We start from the raw sequence: 13,287 nt of genomic DNA, 5'->3' as shown, positions 1-13,287 counted from the left end.
TCCCGCCTCCCTGGAGTGGGGAGCTCCACAATGTGGAAACCCACCTGTGGTGGCCTGCTCAGGAGGCATGAAGGGACCATGCAGCATATAAATGGGCTCTTTCACTTAGCGGGAGGCTGGTAATTTCTTTTGTCCCTGCTGATGCATTATTGATTGTGATGAATGTCTGAGTGGGAGACCATTCCAGGAGCCATTAAACAATAATTTCATCTCCGGTGGGTAATTGATTGTCAGGGGCTCACGGTGACCAGTTGTGAAGTGGCGCGTGTTTTTATTTGGGGCAGGGTGTGAAGGGAAGATTGCATGATTTATTTATCAAATAGCAAGCCCCGTTTTCAGGAAGAGAAAGCTGAGGTGGGAGTTGACCTTCTCGGAGGCTCAGGCAGCCTATCTCCAGAGGTCAGATTTCTGCTTTAGGAATTATTCCAGGGATGTATCAGGGACTCTCTCCTTTACCTCCTCCTAACTGCCTCCATCTCTGAGCCACCTCCCTATCCAGCCAGAAAATCCTAGGTGCTGACTTCCAAGAATTGACACTCCTCCCCCAGGACACAGCCTGTAAACCTAAAACCCAGATGTGTATCCCTTAGTACAGGACAGTTTAGATCTACTGGGCCCCTGATGTCCTAATGGTACTATTGTGATTAGTTATTAATAATAGGAAAGGAACAAAGGCGAGGCCAGACATTACAGGCACGTTCCCTGTGAAACACTGGGGGAAGGGTACTGGACAAAGGGAAGATAGATGCATGCCCTGTAAAGTTGTTATGATATATGGAAGATACTTGCCTGTCAATCACACCTGGGGACAAGAGATGGTTGGCCATAATGGGCGTGACCACTGCAAGCACACAGAAATTTGGGATATATAATCCCCTGAACAAAGAAGTTCACTTTCTTTCTTTTTCTTTTTCTTTTTTTAAAAATATATTTTATTGGTTTTTTACAGAGAGAAAGGGAGAGGGATAGAGAGTTAGAAACATCGATGAGAGAGAAACATCTATCAGCTGCCTCCTGCACACCCCGCACTGGGGATGTGCCCGCAACCAAGGCACATGCCCTTGACCGGAATCGAACCTGGGACCCTTGAGTCCGCAGGCTGATGCTCCATTCACTGAGTCAAACCGGTTAGGGCAGAAGTTCACTTTCTTTACCAGGAGGCGTGACTCAGTGGTTGAGCATCAACCTATGAACCAGGAGGTCATGGTTCAATTCCCAGTCAGAGTACATGCTCAGGTTGTGGGTTCAGTCCATAGTAGGGGGCATGCAGGAGACAGCCAATCAATGATTCTCTCTCATCATTGATGTTTCTCTCTCCCTCTCCCTTCCTCTCTGAAATCAATAAAAATATAAAATAAAATTTAAAAACAAAAACAAAAAGAGAAAGTTTACTCTCTTGGTTCCTCTCGCGGGTTGCGCTTAGCTCCTGGCTTGCAGGACCCTTTAGTTCCTGCTTCCTTTCATTCACCCCTGTGGCCCATGGCCAAGCAGACCCCCACACACAGGGACTAATGGACTGCAACTAGTCTTATGCTGGACTTGACCTGACTCCAACATGGCCAGGAAACTCCAGACACTGGCTCTGATTCTAGCTCTCCTGAAACCCCAGCTACACTTCTTCTATGACTGGACTAAGGGAAACAAGGCTTTGGAAGCACAGGGATTTAATTCCATGCAAATAAAAGTCACCTGTTTCCCTGTGTAAGTCTCAGAAAATTCCTTTTTCTCGGAATATGGCAAGGATTCCACCCCCAGCAACAACCGAGGAAGACAAGACACGTTTTCCTCTGATAACACTTCTGCTTGCCTTCCCAACTATCCAGGCCCTGATATTTTCCAGTCCCCCTTTTAGCTGCTAGTAGGTATGGCATGTGACCAAGTTGTGTGTGAGATTTTGCCCCTTCGTGACCTATGTCATATATATATCAGTACAGGACAGTGTGTGTATGTATATATATATATATATATATATATATATATATATATATATATATATATATAATGGCTGGAGCTGTTTCTAGTGGCCATCCCGGACCCATTAGGATGGGGGCCACACCTCATAATGGCGGAGTCTATATATCTAACAATTTCATCAGTCACCATACTACCCCTGCACTGGCTGCTTCCAAGCGTTATTTAAAACAAGAGTAAAATAAATGTCCTTCTTTTTTAATAATAGCTATTATTGGGAGTTTTGTGTTACTAATCCTCAGTAATGCTCTGAATCCTAGGTTTCTCGTCACTACAGTGCAGAGAACGATTTAGAGCTACTTTACACATAAAGGAAGCGTTAAGAGTGCGCACCCGTCACTACAGTAGAAGTTGAATTATAAGTACTTACAGAAGAAATGATAAGAAGAAAAGGATAAGGGAGGGGAGGAGGAAGAAAGACCAGTGATTCGTGTAGACCAGTGATGGCGAACCTATGACACGTGTGTCAGAGGTGACACGCGAACTCATTCTTTTGGTTGATTTTTCTTTGTTAAATGGCATTTAAATATATAAAATAAGTACCAAAAATATAAGTCTTTGTTTTACTATGGTTGCAAAGATCAAAAAATTTCTCTATGTGACACGGCACCAGAGTTAAGTTAGGGTTTTTCAAAATGCTGACACGCCGAGCTCAAAAGGATCGCCATCACTGATGCAGACACTGGGATCGCATGTTGGAAGGAGCCTACCAGGGACAGGGGCTGAGCTGGTCCTTGGAGAGAGCCTCCCTGCAGCATTTTCAGGTTCCACCGAGCACAGGATGTTCTTCACTACAGTTCCTCACGTCCATGTACAAGGACACAAAACCTGGTGGAGGAAGGCCTGGCAGGAAAGGTCAGAGAGTCCAGTGAACAGGAGGCCAAGCAGGGAAAAATCCACCTGCAGTCATTTTCAATAAACTTGAAGAAGCAAAAGGGAGAAAAGCCATCTTTAATGCCGAGGAGGAGTGCTTATCTGTCTCCACCGGCTGCGAAAGGTGGATTTATCATGGGTTTCCTCCTTCCTCTCCTCTCTTTTTTTATTCACTACTCCATCATCTTGTCAGCTGGAACCACCGACTCCCCCAGAACCCCTCCATCACCTCTGGACGACCAGCTCCAAAAAGGCCCTTCGAAGCCTTGGCCCATTCCTCACAGCCAACCCGGAGCCTGGCCTCTGAGATTGGAGCTCATGCTCGTGCCACTGCTGATGGACAGACAGATGGCTTCCCGTGACACCAGGGACCAGGCCTCCAGACCCTCCTAATTCTACTTCCCTCCTTTTGTGCCTCTGAGCAGATCCCCTCCACCCACGGCGGCTTTTCCAGGGCGTTTCTGCCCACCTCCCCCATACGCACTGACCCCTCCTCCCCATGCCAGCGTTTCCTGTCCTATCTTATCCCACGAGCAAGGACACATCTGCAAGGCAGGAGTATGTCCTTCTAGCAATGGCGTTCCTTGCAATAGGTTTGTTTGTTTAGCTTCAAAATGATTTCAGCTAAAATGTGTTGAGCCTGTGATCGATACCTCTATTGATACTGCCAGTTAATACCTACGCACATGCCCAGTTTATACTATATGCAGACGTTTTAGAATGTCAGCCATCTCACAGCCATGATATCATGTAACTAGGATTTGAACCCAAGTTCCCTGCCTCAGAGCCTGCTGTTTTCCACCATGTCTGCCCATCTGTTCATCAGTCTAAGAGGGATGGGTGGGCCATCCCCTTGGCCTCCGCCTCCACCCCAATCAGCCACCTTCTGCTGTTGATGCCTCTCCCACCCACTCCCCTTTGTTCTAGAGTCACTGTCTGCGGGGAAGCTCTGATCCCCTCCCTCGCCAAGCCTGTGCCTGATGTGCTCCTAGTTCTTTGGCTGAGGAGTCCAGGACCTCCCCTTCAGCCCACCTAGAGGCTGTCCTCCGCACATCTGCGTAGAGAATGTTTTGTTTCAAGACTCAATGCAGCAACCGATTTCCCAGAAGCAAGTTTCCCTCCCTCATGGCTCCCATGATGCTTGTGAGGGAGACACAAACAAGGCAAAGTCCTACCCCAGTACTAAGCCATTCGTGTTTGTGTGCTTCAAGGAGCAAGATCCTTTTATTTTTCCCAAGAAAAAACTGAGGAACAGAGAGCTTAAGGAACCTGTCCAAAGACACAGGTAAGAAGCAACAGAGCCAGGATTTGCAGGTCTCCTGCGTGGACCCTCAATATATAGAACAAAACAGAGCTACTCTAATGAAAGTGCTGGCGCCGGCCCCAAAAGCTGTGCACCATCAGTGGGTGCAAGCAGGGCTGGTACCATCAGCACGAGGGAGCAGTGGGGGGAATTGGGGCTGCTGGCAGCCAGTGGGGGGGGGGACGGGGGGTGGGGAGGAAAGCGACCGAAACCTGCCCCCGTGCCCACTGCAGCCTCACAGTCCACAGTTCCTTTCAAGGTACACAAATTCATGCACTGGGCCCCTAGTTATTAATAATGAACTACAACCTTCACTAATGACTGATGACTATAATCCATTGCATTCATTTCCCTTTCGTGCCTTCTGCACAGGCGCCCCATTTCTCTCCACTAATACTAGCAGCGAATATTTTAGCAGCTGATTGCCACATCATTAGTCTTGGACTGACTTGTTTGGTGTGTGGAACAGGAATTATTTTGCTATTGGAGAACAAGAAAAATAGGTTTATTTATTTGCATTACGCTTATTAATTTGTGCAGTTATTCAGTGTCTGGTAAGTTAATGTTCAAGAAAAAAATACTACTTTTTATTAAAATGTTCTATTATTTTATGTTAATGATGACTCATTTATTTCAGCCCTTTGTATTCAGCATGTCTCTATCTAAGTAAACCAGTTTCTATAAAATTGAAGCTTTTGTTTTTTTGCAGCCCACATAAATTTAAACCTTGTTTATTTGGCCCATGTTAGCCTTTGAGTTTGACATGCTTGCTGTAAAAGCTCTGAAGGTACAAACCATTCTTACATCTCCCAGCCTTCTTTCCTTGGTTAAAAAAAATCATACTGGCCCTGACCAAGGTTGCAAGTTTGATCCCCAGTCAGGGCACATACAAGAAGCAACCAATGAATGTATAAATAAGTAGAATAACAAAAATCAATGTTTCTCTCTCTTTCTCTCTTTTTCTCTCCCCCGCATCCTCTCTCTCTCCCTAAAATAATCAATCAATAAAAAATATATTTAGCCCTGGCCAGTGTGGCTCAGTTGGTTGAGTGTTGTCCTATGCACCAAAAGGTCTCTGGTTTGATTGCTGGTCAGGGCACCTGCCTGAATTAGAGGCCTGATCCCCAGTAGAGGGCATGCAGGATGCAGCCAATCAATGTTTCTCTCTCACATGGATGTTTTTCTCTCTTCCTCTCTCTCTAAAATCAATAAAAATACATTTGATATTTTTATGTATATATAAAATATGTATATTCATTTTTAAAAAAGCAAACAATATATTACTTCCAACCACCTCAAATTTTGGAGTTATTTTTTTTTAAATATATTTTTATTGATTTTTTACAGAGAGGAAGGGAGAAGGATAGAGAGTTAGAAACATCAATGATAGAGAAACATCGATCAGCTGCCTCCTGCACATCTCCCACTGGGAATGTGCCTGCAACCCAGGTACATACCCTTGACCGGAATCGAACCTGGGACCTTTCAGTCCGCAGGCTGACGCTCTATCCACTGAGCCAAACCGGTTTTGGCAAATTTTGGAGTTTTTATTACTCATTCTTTATTACTCGGGTAGTGATCTAGCCCCAGATTTTTCAAATCCTTTATAAAAGAGAAGAACCCAAATCTCACCATGTTTATTCTCTCAGCAAATAGTTAACGAGCCCCTAGTATGTACCAGATGCAGGGGGTGATTGAATGCTGGGAGACAGAAATGATGGAGACAGTTCCTGCCTCCCAGGACCTCAGGGAAGAGGGCCCTGCAATCATAAGAGCCAGAGAAATCGCTGCAGCAGGCCACCTGGAGCCCAGAGGGTGGAAATGACCTCCTGGTGGCTTCTGTGTGCTATTTTGATATTACTATACGGGCACCCCACGATCTTATGTGACTTTTCAAATGTTCTGGCCCCAACGAGATTACAAACATGTGTGGGGAGTGTGAAGTCACCGCCTTGGTGCACGCCTGGCTCTGTTGCTTTTGCCCGTGTGTGTTTAGACACGTTCCCTAAACGCCCCATTCCTTGGTTTTCTCTTTTGCAAAGTGTTGATGGTGAGAGAATTAAATGAAATAAGCTGAGAAGAGCTCCTGGCACACAGTGAGTTACTGAGAAGTGTGAGCGCGCCCATGCTTGTCTGAGGGACCTTGAGGACAGCCGGGACTTGGCAATGGACGAACCTGCCCCCCTTCGCATGCCCTGGTCCACCATAGCACACAGTGAACCTCGGTCCTCTGACTCTTTGTTTCTGTCATTTTGTCATATCAAATCCAAAGAAGAAACTGCATCCCTAGCTGGTTTGGCTCAGTGGATAGAGCGTCACCCTGTGGACTGAAGGGTCCCAGGTTCAATTCCGGTCAAGGGCACATGCCCGGGTTGTGGGCTCAATCCCCAGAAGGGGGCGTGCAGGAGGTAGCCAATCAATGATTCTCTCTCATCGTTGGTATTTCTATATTTCTCTTTCTCTCCCTTCCTCTCTGAAATCAATAAAAATATATATTTTTTAAAAAGTAGTGTCCACCCAGTGCTCACAGACGAGGCGACACAACATCGCCACGCACTGTAAGGCAGCTTCAGCCAGAGGTCCCAGCTTGCAGGCTGTCAGAACCACTCACAAGTGCTCTGCCTCTCCACCATCGGGGCACGTGATGAGATGGCGCTTCCCCGGCCCCATTTCCTTGGCCAATGAATGAGAGCAGAAGAGACTAATTGACATCTCCTCTCTTCATCTGCCATGTGAAACAGCCAAATTTGAGAAGGGAATCCTCCATCAGCCTTGTCCCCTCTGACAAATAATGCTATACAGTATAAGCAAGAAATAGAACTTAATTGGAAGCCACTCTGACAAACAATGCTATGTGGTGTAAGCAAGAAATAAAACTTTATTTGAAGCCACTGAGGTGTTGAATTTGTTACCACAGCATTAATCTAATTTCCCCTGGCTGATACCGTCTGGAATGATGGAGATAAAAGATTTCTTGTTTTCTATCTAGTGCCCCTTCCACAATCTCAAGTTGGTCTTTCCTACATGCTAACACCAGCCCATGGCCGCTGCTTTCTCCTAACATGAAAGCATCTGCCAGCCTGGAAACTCTCATCTCCTCCCCAACACTTGACCCTTGTTAGACTAACAAATGACCGCTGGATTAAGAGGCAAAAAGGTGTTCCAAGCCTCCTCCCCAACTCCTCCCCACACCCTGTCTGCTGGCCTCTGCCTAGACCAGTAATAGATAAAGCAATTGTGTTTTAATAAAGAAAATTGATTTACCTTTTCAGCATGTTAACAAATGGCAGTGCACACAGATCTCTAAAGATTTATGCCCACAATTTGCAAAATTATTTCTCTATTGATCAGCACATGTTTGTTTTCTGCGGGTTCAGTCAATTAAGTAGTAACATTCGGGTGGGAAAATGAGGCAAGCCCATGAAGTCCCTGATGAAGGTGGATACATGTTGCATTCTGTGACTGAGGGATGTCAGATGTGTAGGCAAGATGCCTGGGACCTTCCAGGGCAGGCATGGGAGGGCTCGAGAAGTCTAGGACAGGAGGTGACATACAATGGGCGTAGAAGGGAAAGGGGAGTTCGGAGGTGCCAGTGTTTGACATGAGAATGCCACACTGCTGGTGGCTTTGACCACAAGATAGATGGTGATGGGTGGTGAGCCTGGGCCTTAGGTCTGACAAGGAAAGGAAATGCCATGGGTGGATCAGAGTCAGATTGTAGGCAGCCTCATTGGTGCCCTTCCCCAAGCACATGCCCTCACCCCCACCCTCACCTCTTCCCTGGGTTTTGCAAGTAGCCCAGCAAACAAGGCCTCTAAAAAGCCTGCATTTTAGAAAAAGGACTCAGAAAGATAGCCATCAAAATATTAACAGTTTTCTTGGGGTGGTAAAATAGAGCTGATGTTTATACCCAGAAGGGTTACCCATGTTTTGTAATTGTTTGATGGTGATCACGTGTTACCTGTATAATAAACAAAAACAAAAGCTTTTTAAAAAATCCAGTCACCTGATTGGAACCTGGCACGCATGTGACGCCATGCGCCCAAAGACTCGCCAAACTGAAAACATGCTGTCTGAACGACTATCCTGCTGCTTAATTAACAACAAAAGCAAGAGCACAGCTGGTGTGACTCAGTGGTGGAGCATCGACCCATGAACCAAGAGGTCACTGGTTTATACCTGATCAGGGCACATGTCCAGGTTTCAGACTTGACCCCCAGTAGGGGGCGTGCGGGAGGCAGCCAATGGATGATGCTTGTCTTTCATCAATGTTCCTATCTCTCTATCCCTCGCCCTTTCTCTCTTCCTAAAATCAATTTGAAAAAGAAGAAAACAAAGATAAAAGGAGGAGAGAAGCCTAAAACGGAAAGAAGGACGTGAAAGAAAAAATTTATGTGAGCACCGTGTGCAGGCACCGGGCTGGGGAAGGTGAAAATCATGTTCTTGGCATCAAGAAACTTTGCTTCTGGAAGAGCAATGAGTGCAAACCATGGCCCAGGCTCCTCAGTCAAACTATGAATCAGGGGAGAGGGACGTTTTTGATCCTGCAAGAAAAAGAGTCAGGGAGAAGGGTGAAGCAAGGCATTCAAACAGGAGACAGTGCAAACAGGGAATGCCCAAGTAGGGGATTTAGCTGCCCATTCTGTTTGAGGAAGACTCTTAAAGAATGAACTTGTTTTTAAGACTCAAGATGGGATGGGCCAGGCCAGTGTGGCTCAATGGTTGAGCGTTGACCTATGAACCAGGAGGTCACGGTTCGATTCCCGGTCAGGGCACATGCCTGGGTTGAAGGCTCTATCCCCAGTATGAGGCTTGCAGGAGGCAGCCGATCAATGATTCTCTCTCATCATTGATATTTCTATCTCTCTCTCCCTCTCCTTTCCTCTCTGAAATCAATACAAATATGTTAAAAAAAAAAAAAAAAAAAGGTTGGGACTGTGATGCGGAATGCCAAGCCCTGAGACAAGGTACTTGGGCAGAGACAGAAAGGATGCCTCCTCAAGAGAAAGTGTCACTGGGGGAGGGAGGGGCTGCCACTCCTGAGAAGGCAGGAGAATCGCTGAGACCCAGGAGATACTGGACTGCATGGCCTGCCCTCTATGCTGTTGCTTTTCGGCTCTTAGCAACAAGATCCACCCTCCGCTTGAGGATAAAGGGCAAAGTAGCCAACAGCTAATCACTTTTTCGGAGGGAAGACATCTCTCCTGAGCAAATATGGACACAGTATGTTATTCTAGGAACCCTTTGTGTCTGAGTAGTTACTTGTGTAATTCGGTGATATTTGTTCTCTCGGTCGTCCAACAAGCATCTCATGTATTCATTCAACAAATATTTGTCTGAAGACCTGTTTAAGGATGCTTAGTAACTATACTGCTCAAAACCCACCAAATGGCTTCCCGAGTCACTCAGAATAAAAGCCAGAGTCACGTCATGGTCCATACAGCCTCCGTGATCTGGACCCCTACAATCTTCCTGAAATCATCTCTACCTCTCTCTTCACATCCTCCTCCCTGACGACATCTGCCACCTTGTTATTCCCCAAGCAACCAAATATATTTCTATTTCGCACTTGGTTCTTTTTCTACGTCTAGCACCAAGACCTCTCCAGCCCTCAATATCGAAGACAAAAGGCAGATATCTCCCACATATCTTCCTTCAAAAAGCCTCCTCGTGCCCCTGCAATGCCTTCAAGACTCTGTTGAAATGTCACCTCATTGGAGAGACCTGCCCTGGCCACTGATAGTCAGAGTACCCATTCTCCATCACTATCCAACCTCTTTATCGTGCTATGTTGTTTATTTTCCACACAACTTAAAACAATTATCGTAATATTTATCCATCTGTTTAATTGCTTATTGCCTGTATCCCCCCATTACAATGAAAGCCCATGCGAGCAGAAATCTCTCACCATTGTATGCCCAGTATCTATCCTTGCCTAGCATATAGTAGCTGTTCAGTAAATATTCATTCAATGAGCTTGCGAATACGGGTATCAGAGCTGGAACTGGTGGGAGTGCGGTAATACAGTGGGTTTCTGTGCTGCTCACCATTTCCACAACTGGCTCTACTCCTTCATTTAGAGAAAAGCCCGCTGCTGAACCTGCAGATGACGACACGGAGCGTCTGAGTGGGACTCTCAGGCCTGACTACTGTCAGAGACAAGACACAGAACTAAATGATCCATTGTGGGGTTACGGTCTGGCAGTTCTCATCTAACCTGCAAGTGCCAGGTAATTGGATTGGTAATAGGATATGGAGACTTTCACCTTGAGGTCACCGCCTCTCTTCAGGCCTAGGGGACGGCTGCTGCTGAAAGTCATCGCTCTTAGGGAGAATGTCCAGGATCATTGGGACACATCTGAGTCAGAGTTCCAAGTTCAGGCTGGGCCCACCTTCAAGGAGAGAGCTTGCAGGCCTGTTTCTACACTATCTGCACCTGTGATCCCCGAGAAGGTAATGGGAGCTCTTGGCTTGAGGTTACCCAGGGCCATGGAGGAAGAGAGGAGCCTTGGTCAGACCCAGAGTCCCAAACTCTCCTCAGCAGTGACCCAAAACATCACTGAGATCTCCCCGTTCCAGCGGGCTTCTGGCCTGTGACTTTACCTCCACTGGTTGACTTTTCTTATATTCTCACCAGTGGGTAGAAACACCTGCCCAATGGTCAGATTGTCATATCTGGTCATCAACAGTGGGGGAAACTCTATGGCTCCGAAGACTGAAAAATGTGGTTTTGAATCCTGGAGTGCCCCTTCCTGGTTATGTGCCCCTAGAACAATTTAGTTGACTTCTCTGTCTTTCCCTTCTCTCATCGGCAAGCTGGGATTACACATGCACCATGCAGCATTGTTGTAAAGGGTACAGCTGATGTATCTAAGTCATCGAACATAGTGGCTCACACATGACAAGTGCTCAAGAAATTATAGCAACTGATCAATAGGGACCCTCCTCCCAGGACATAGAAAGGGATATTTATGGCTCTACCCAAGAGGTCCATTTATTTATCATTCAGCAAATATTTATTGAGAACCAACAAGCAACAGGCAGCGTGCTAGATACTAGCCAAATAGCTAGTATGCTCAGAGTAAAGAATGGGGGCACAAAACTAAGGGGTCATTGCATCAGTAAACTCTTACAGAAATTAGGAAATAGTCCTACATCCATAAAACAGGCCCTCCCCATGGGAGCAAGAAAGGTCACTGAAGTCAGAGACCATGGTCCTGAGTAAAGCCAGGACATTTAGTCTTATCCTTGTCTGGCTCTCCTCAGAGCCTACTCAAAGGCTTTGCACGTAACAGTACTCAAAAAATATATGTGATCGATTTATATGAGAGCAGCCTGGCCGGCGTGGCTCAGTGGTTGAGGGTCAACCTATGAACCAGGAGGTCACGGGTCAATTCCTGGTCAGGGCACATGCTTGGGTTGTAGGCTCAATCCCTAGTGTGGGGTGTGAAGGAGACAGCCAATCAATGAGTCTCTCTCATTAATTTCTCTTTCTCTTTCTTTCTCCCTCACCCTTTCTCTCTGAAATCAATAAAAATATATTTAAACATTTTAAAAATAAGAATGAAGAGGAATGCAGGCAGAAAGAAAAATCTGTGGCCTCACCAAGTCTTCCTGGGCAACCAGAGTTCATTCCCAGGCGCCGGGGTTTGAACTCTCTCCCACCCTGACCCCGCAGCCCACTCTGCAGGCTTCTGCAGCCTCAGGACCCAGCTCTCTGCGCTGTGAGGCTGCGGAGCTCCTGGCAGTGGCCTGATTGCGCACATGTGACTGCACTGCAGGCTGCAGAGCAGGAGGCCGGTGGGCGTGAGGAAGGAGCTCCCTATTGTGTAAGCCGGGCCATCTGGGGACGCCGCCCAGGCCAGGAGCGGCATTTAACGGGGCTGTGAGCACCTGCAGGCAACCCTGCCCACGTGTCTGTGCACAGCAACTGGAGGCTGAGGGCATTTCAGAGAGCTGCCTCGGGTGAAAACCAGGATGCGAATTTTTGTCCTGTCCTGAGAGATCTGTGACCAGAGCACAGCCAAGCAGTGAGCCCAGTGCCTGCGCCTGAGGGGACAGAAGCAGAAATTGGGAAGGGCCTTTGCCAACTGAACCAACAGGACCTCTCACCCAGCCCACCAGCCGGTCTCCTCCAAGGAGACCCCTCCACTCTCCTTTCTTCCTCCCTGCCTGTCCCTGTGAAGCTGTCTCTATGAGAAAAATGGCCCTGTCTCTCCTGCCCCCACAGGGACATTAAGAAGGTATAACTAGGTGGCAGCTGGGACAGCCCTCTGGGAGTCAAGTGCAGCTGGCGTCCAGCTGCCCCAACTCCAGCCCCTCCAGGAACTGCAGGAGGATGGGCACCTCCCGTCCAGATGCCCAGCAGAGGGAGGGCCAGATGACCAGCACAGACGGCAGAACTCCAGGTGTGAGGGGGGGGGGGGGGGTCGTGCCACCAGACACAGCCACGGGGTAATAGGAAAAGCTTGTCGTAACCCCGTCTCTGTCCCAAGGCCCATGACTCCCATTCATGCTCCCGGGGTGGCTTCCAGTGAATGAGGGGGCCACCAGTCCAGGAAACACGGCCTTTGGAAAAGCCACCGGAGAGGACAGGGGCTTTGTTAACTCTCAGCAAGGAGTCCCTGAACCCGGGGGGGGGGGGGGGGGGGGAGGGGCGCGGGGGGGTCAGCTGGGTGGGGAATAGCATCTGAGAGTGAAGGTGGCTGCTGTCAACTGTGAACCATCAGAGAGCTCGGGGAGGTTGCTAGGCTCCAAGTCGACACCAGTAACTGTGCTCTCTCCCCTCCCCGCTGTCCTCTGTGCATCTGGGCCTTGCGCTCCCTCCCACTAGCCACAGATGTGCTGGTTGCCTGCAGGTCCTTCAAAGCGCAGATTTCACAGAGGGCGAGCGTGAGCACCGGGAAGGAGCGTGGGGGGGGGAGAGGTGTGAGGGGAAGGGGGACAGCTGCTTTCTCGTGATGCATGTGCTAACAGCACGGAGGCAGTTTAATGCTGTTGTTTCTGCGCATATGAAACCACTAATCCACGTCCTGTTTTGGCAGCCCGGGCTACCTCACATCTGCAGGCCTTACCTGCAATCTGTAAAGCTAATTTGTTAACCAGCCTTCTTCTCCCTCGGGACTGAGGTCATTGGTCAC

This window comes from Myotis nattereri (genome assembly GCF_964212035.1).
Source record: "Myotis nattereri genome assembly, chromosome: 19".
NCBI classification, from domain to species: Eukaryota; Metazoa; Chordata; class Mammalia; order Chiroptera; family Vespertilionidae; genus Myotis; species Myotis nattereri.
Note: the sequence above shows the minus strand (reverse complement) of the source record.